Source organism: Dipodomys spectabilis, unplaced genomic scaffold (assembly GCF_019054845.1).
Source record: "Dipodomys spectabilis isolate Male_0828 unplaced genomic scaffold, ASM1905484v1 ptg000032l, whole genome shotgun sequence".
Lineage (NCBI taxonomy): Eukaryota > Metazoa > Chordata > Mammalia > Rodentia > Heteromyidae > Dipodomys > Dipodomys spectabilis.
Genome location: NW_024870709.1, coordinates 10,940,748 through 10,947,981, shown reverse-complemented (window position 1 = coordinate 10,947,981; position 7,234 = coordinate 10,940,748).

Sequence of the window (7,234 nt, the reverse complement as noted above, 5' to 3'; positions counted from 1 at the left end):
TAAAGAAATTAAATTGATGCAATATAGCTTATGACATTTATTTCTGCCTAAATTCTATATTGAGTGAACATTAATTTGGTTATCAAGAATAAGATGATCTTTTTACTTTATTTTCTTGCAGTTTAAAATAAAACATGCTTTTGATTGCAATTTTCATTGCTTAAACTGCAATAAAAAGTGCTGAAATATAATGCTATATATAGCAACCTGGACTGGATTGCTCTTTTGCTAATGATCATTTCCATGCACAAGAAAAACTAATTAATGTTAAGCATAATTTGAAGAGATGTATTTATTTAAGAGATCATATATAAAACAGTTAACACATTATTACATCAAAATATCCAGAAAAATTGTCAAGCTTTTCAAAGCAATTTCTTTCTATAATCTAAAATCTCCTTAAGGATTTTCTTTAAAGTTTCATCTATATAAATGTTTGCTTATCTCTAAAAATTCAGGTAAAATTTGTTAGTGTATTCTCTTTTGTTAATGGATGCATAATTATCTGATGGAGTTAGATAAATCACAATGACGGAGTGCCATGAATCCATTTGGCAGACAGATATTTATTGAGTGCTTAAAATATACTAGAGACAAAATCATGAACAAAAACTCCAATATTATGGACTGAAATACATGTAATGTGTTGTAAATGCTAGGGAGGAAAAATAAAACAGGATAAAAGACAGGATAGATAAAAAGAAAGAAGTTTCCTGCTTTTCATACTATAGGAGGGGAAGATTACTCTGAAAAGATGGACCTTTAAGAAAGCTGAATGACATGAGGGAAGGAGCCACATGGATAGCGATTCCCAGCTGGGCACAAAGGGCTCCTGCCTATTTTCATAGCTATTCAGGAGACTGAGATCTGAGGATCCCAGTTTCAAAGCAAGCCTGGGCAGGAGATTCCATGAGATACTTACTTACATTAAAAACTACTTAAATAAATCCAAAAGTGGAGCTGTGACTCAAGTGGTAGAGCAGAAGCTTTGAGCAAGAGAGACTCAAACACAATGCCTTGGTCCTGAGTTCAAGCATCAATACCAACACACAAACAAAACAAAACAGATAGGTTCCTGAGGAAAGAGAAAGACATGGACTAGATTCACTTAAACAGATGAATGTAAGAATGAAGGTGATGGGGAAGAGAATAGGAGAGAAGATGAAACTGGAGGACTTGGAATGCCATGCTAAAGATGTTGTGATTAATTCCCAGGAAGATAATAAACTATGGCTGATACATATAATTAGATACATAATGTGTAATGGTGTTAGTTGTTAATGAACTATACAACTGTGGGGGAAGGAGGAAGTTAGGTAGGGAAAAACCAGAAGAAAATGGGGGAGAGGGAGATACTGTTTAAAATGAAATGTACTCATTACATGACTTATATGACATAACCCCAGTGTACATCACCTTAACAATACAATAAAATTTAAATTATATGAATAGAAAAACCCAGAATTTCTCACATTATGAATGACTAGAAGAGATTGCAGAAAATCTGGCTCAAAGACTCAATAGGTAGTTTTTTTAAGACATTTGCAATGCATTTTATGGATCTAATTTGTGCTCAATCTTGAAGTCTTATCATTATTATAAATCCTAATGTCAAATATGAAAATTAGAGTTTCTCATTAGGGAATTCTGAAAAGTTCTTGGGTGATCTTCCATTAGCCTCTCTTTTTCCTTCCATTTATAATCTTGCACGTCTTTCAAGGCTTAAATTACTATTCATCTAGCTCTCATCCAGCTATGAGTAATTTCTAATAGACAGATCCCAGTTAGCTTCTGAATAGCAAAAAGCATGTGATGTACTAATTGAATCTCAATTAGCTTACATCATATCTTTTACAGCATTTCAAAATATGATTGTTGCCATATTAATGCCTCACTGGAGGCAGAGCAAATATCTTTGTCTGTATTGCAATGAAGCAGAATCAATCCTCTGCATTTTTTGCTATAGAGTAAAATACAAAAGCATAAATAAACACAAGGTTAAGGTGCCCCTTTTATGAGCTATTAGAATGTCTCCATAGGTGGTAGGCAAAGAAACACACACAGGTTCTTTTTCACTGTACTTGAGATTCCGTAACTTGCATCAGTTCAAAATAGTTAGAAGTTTTGATTTCTTACTGTAAAAAAAAAATACTCATGCCTTATTTTATGCTATCTTATATATGGTTCACAAAGAAAACAAGCTGACAATGAAATAGCAGATAAGGAGTAAAAATGAAGCCAAGTAAAATTATAATTGGAATAGAGGATATGAAGATTAATTGTAATTTAAAGAGATTATAATGTAAAGAGAGCATATTGTATATTAGAATTTCAAACATACTATTTCTTGAAAAAGACATTATTAAAAGGGAAAAATATTATTAAGGCCAGAAATCCATACAAGTTTCAAAATTTTCTATTTTGTTCTAGTGCTGCAGCTTGAAATCATGGCTTGGGCACTGTCTGTTAACATTTTTTATTTTATTTTATTTTATTTGAATTTTTTTATTGTGAAAATACTATACAGAGGGGTTACAATTACATGGGCCAGATAATGAGTACATTTCTTATAAAGCATTGTAGCCTCCTCCTTTGTTTCCCCATCCTTTCCCATCCTCCCTCCTGCACCCCCCCACCCAACCCTCCTCCCCCCACCACCAAAGTTGTAAAGTTCGTTTTTTGACATAATGACTTGTATGTCTCATTGTTGCAATGGGTCCACCTGTATCCCTATTTAAACGATTTGTTTTTTCCCTTCCCCTCCACAAATTATAACAACATCAAATACAGTGAAAGCAAGGTTGGAATTCTACAATTTTAGTAACTTCTCCACTTCCAATTTGTTTTGTGATTAACTGGAGAGAAGAGTCTTAAGTACTTTCATGTCCAGATTAGCTTTGAATCGTGACCCTCAGATCTCAGCCTCTAGGATACAGAAATAAGCCACCAGATCCCAGACAAGTTTCAAAATGCTTGAAGAGATGCTATTCTAGTCTTCTGATTGTTTTTCACTTCTTCCAAAATGTGCTTTGTATATGAAAAAATAAGCAATTCTATCTAAAAAAATAATTAGACAAAAACAGTTCAGGTAGAGTTGTTTTTTAACTTGTTCTTTTTAAAATTAACACAATGTTAGAACATGGTGGACCCATTGCACCAATGAGATGTACAATATGTTATATCGAAAATGAACTTTACACATTAATCGTTGGGGATTTTAACACACCACTCTCCCCACTAGATAGATCAACTCGGCAAAAACTCAACAGAGAAACCGCAGATCTAAACAGCTGCATAGATCAACTAGACTTAACAGACATTTACCGAACATTTCACCCAGCAGCATCAGAATACACGTTTTTCTCAGCAGCACATGGAACGTTTTCTAAAATAGACCACATTTTAGGCCACAAAGCAAACTTGTCTAAATTCAGAAACATTGAAGTTATACCTTGCATTCTCTCTGACCACAAGGGAATAAAGTTAGAACTCAACACCAAAAGCCACCAAAGAAAGTCCGGTATCACATGGAGGCTGAACAACACACTGCTGAATCATGAGTGGGTCATGGAAGAGATTAGAAAGGAAATTCAAATGTTCATACTATTCAACAAAAATGAACACACAAAATACCAGCTCCTCTGGGACACAGCAAAGGCAGTACTCAGAGGCAAGTTTATAGCTCTGAGCTCCTACATCAACAAATTGGAGAGATCTGAAACTAACAATTTAATGACACATCTAAACCTCCTTGAAAAAGAGCAGCAAGATAAACCCCAATCCAGTAGACGGAAAGAAATAATCAAAATTAAATCAGAATTAAATGAATTAGAATCCAAAAAAACTATAGAAAGTATCAACAAAACAAAGAGTTGGTTCTTCGAAAAACTTAACAAAATTGACAGACCCTTAGCAAATCTTATCAGAAAAAGAAGAGAACACACCCAAATTAATAAACTCAGAGATGAGAATGGAAACATCACCACGGAAACAAGCAAGATTCAGAACATTATAAGGGAATACTTCTCAAAACTTTATGCTAATAAGTTTGAGAACTTGACAGAAATGGACCTCTTCCTAGCAAATATTGACATGCCAAAACTAAACCAAGATGAGGTAAACTATCTTAACAGGCCCATATCAAGCATTGAAATAGAAACAGCAATAAGAGACCTCCCAGCTAAGAAAAGTCCAGGACCAGATGGTTTTACAGTGGAATTTTACAAGGCCTTCAAAGCAGAGCTCACACCAATTCTCCTCCAACTCTTCAATGAAATTGAAAGAGAAAGCTCACTACCGAACACATTCTATGAAGCCATCATAACCCTCATCCCAAAACCAGGTAGGGACTCATCAAAGAAAGAGAACTATAGACCCATTTCTTTGATGAACATTGATGCGAAACTTCTCAACAAAATTTTGGCCAATCGACTTCAACAATTCATCCAAAAAATCATACACCACGATCAAACAGGATTCATTTCAGGGATGCAAAGCTGGTTCAATATACGCAAATCAATTAATATTATTCATCACATCAACAGGAGCAAGAATAAGAACCACATGGTTATCTCAATAGACGCAGAAAAAGCATTCGACAAGATCCAACACCCCTTTATGATGAAGGTTTTGGAAAAATTAGGAATCCATGGAACATTCCTCAATACAATAAAGGCTGTATATGACAAACCTACAGCCAGCATTATACTCAATGGTGAAAAACTAAAGCCATTTCCTCTTAACTCAGGAACAAGACAAGGATGCCCACTCTCTCCACTTCTCTTCAATCTAGTATTAGAATGCCTAGCTACAGCAATAAGACAAGATGCAGACATAAAGGGGATCCAAATAGGGAAAGAAGAAATAAAACTCTCCCTCTTTGCAGATGACATGATCTTGTATTTAAAGAATCCCATAGACTCCACTCCCAAATTACTCAAGCTGATTCAAAACTTTGGCAAAGTAGCAGGTTATAAAATTAACCCCCAAAAATCAATGGCTTTTCTGTATGCCAACAATGAGAAAAGTGTGGCTGAAATTAGGAAAGCAACTCCATTTGTAATAGCCTCACAAAAAATAAAATACCTAGGAATTAACTTAACTAAAGAAGTGAAGGACCTCTATGATGAAAACTTTAAAATCTTGAAAAAGGAAATCAACACAGAACTTAAAAAATGGCAAAACCTCCCATGCTCCTGGATTGGAAAGATTAACATCGTGAAAATGGCAATACTGCCCAAGGCTATCTACAAATTCAACGCAATACCTATCAAAATTCCACCCTCATTCTTCAAGGAAATAGAAGAGGCAATCCAAAAATTCATATGGAACAATAAAAGACCCCGAATAGCAAAAACGCTCCTCAACGGAAAGAATACTGCTGGAGGAATATCAATACCAAATTTCAAACTCTACTATAAAGCCATAGTAATCAAAACAGCTTGGTATTGGCATAAGAACAGACCTCAGGACCAATGGAATAGAATTGAAAACCCAGAAATGAACCTACAGACCTATAGCCATCTAATCTTCGATAAGGGAGCTAAAACAATAGAATGGAAGACAGACAGCCTCTTCAGTAAATGGTGCTGGCAAAACTGGTTAACTACATGTAGAAAACTAAAGCTAGATCCTTATATATCACCCTGCACCAGAATCAACTCCAAATGGATCAAAGACCTTGAACTCAAAGCAGACACTCTGAAAACATTACAGGATGGAATAGGAGAAACCCTGGGTCTCCTTGGCTCAGGCCGAAATTTTCTGAATAGAGACCCGGAAACACAACAAATCAAAGAAAGGCTGGACAAATGGGATTGTATAAAGTTGCAGAGCTTCTGCAGGGCAAATGACATAGCTAGCAAGATCAATAGAAAGCCCACGGACTGGGAGAAGATCTTTACTAGCCATACAACGGACAAGGGTCTCATATCTAAAATATACTTGGAACTCAAAAAATTAAACCACCCAACAACAAATCCTCAAAGAAACAACTGCCCAATAAGTAAGTGGGCGAAAGACTTAAAGAGAAGCTTCTCTGAAGAAGAAAGAAGGATGGCCAATAGACACATGAAGAAATGTTCAACATCCCTAGCCATAAAAGAAATGCAAATCAAAACAACATTGAGATATCACCTCACTCCAGTTAGAACAGCAAAAATCAAGAACTCTAACAACAACAGATGCTGGAGGGGATGTGGACAGAAAGGAACCTTACTTCATTGTTGGTGGGAATGTAAACTTGTTCAACCACTTTGGAAAGCAGTATGGAGGTTCCTCAAAAGACTCCACATAGAGCTCCCCAACGACCCAGCAATCCCACTTTTGGGCATTTACCCAAATGATCACAAACAAGGCCACACTAAAGCTACCAGCACAACTATGTTTATTGCAGCATTATTTACCATAGCTAAGACATGGAACCAACCCAGATGCCCCTCAGTAGATGAATGGATCAAGAAGATGTGGTATATATACACAATGGAATTCTATGCCTCCATCAGAAAGAATGACATTGCCCCATTTGTTAGGAAATGGAAAGGCTTGGAAAAAATTATATTAAGTGAAGTAAGCCAGGCCCAAAGAAACATAGGTCCCATGGTTTCCCTTATTTGCAATATCTAGTATAGGTATGAGTCAAGCGGAAAAAGTCAGATAATGTGATGTTAGGAAAACAAAACCTCAAATATGTATTTTAATGTTTTTGTTTCTTTCATGCATGTGTTTCTAATGCATTTATAAGATTATTTCTTTGTTGCTTTGTGTGTCCCTCCCCCACAGTGTAACCCCTGCTTTCACTATATTTGATGTCAGTATAACATGTGGAGGAGACGGGGACAAACAAGTCGTTTAAGGATTCAGGTGGACCTGTTGCAACAATGAGAAGTACAAAATGTCATGTCAAAACCAGCTTTACAATGTCGGTGGGGGGGGGAGGGAAGGGGGGGTATGATTGGGTGGGAGGGAGGGGGGAGGCTGGGAAGGGAGGTGAAGGGTAAACAAAGGAGGAGGATGCAATGCTTGGTAAGAAATGTATGCATTATCCTGCCCATGTAATTGTAACCCCTCTGTACAGTATGTTCTCAAATAAAATAAAATAAAATTTAAAAAAAAAAAAAAAAAAAAAGAAAATGAACTTTACAACTTTGGCACGGGAGGGGAGAGGAGATGGGAAGGGATGGGAAGAGGAAACAAAGGAGGAGGCAACAATGCTTGATAAGAAATTCACTCATGG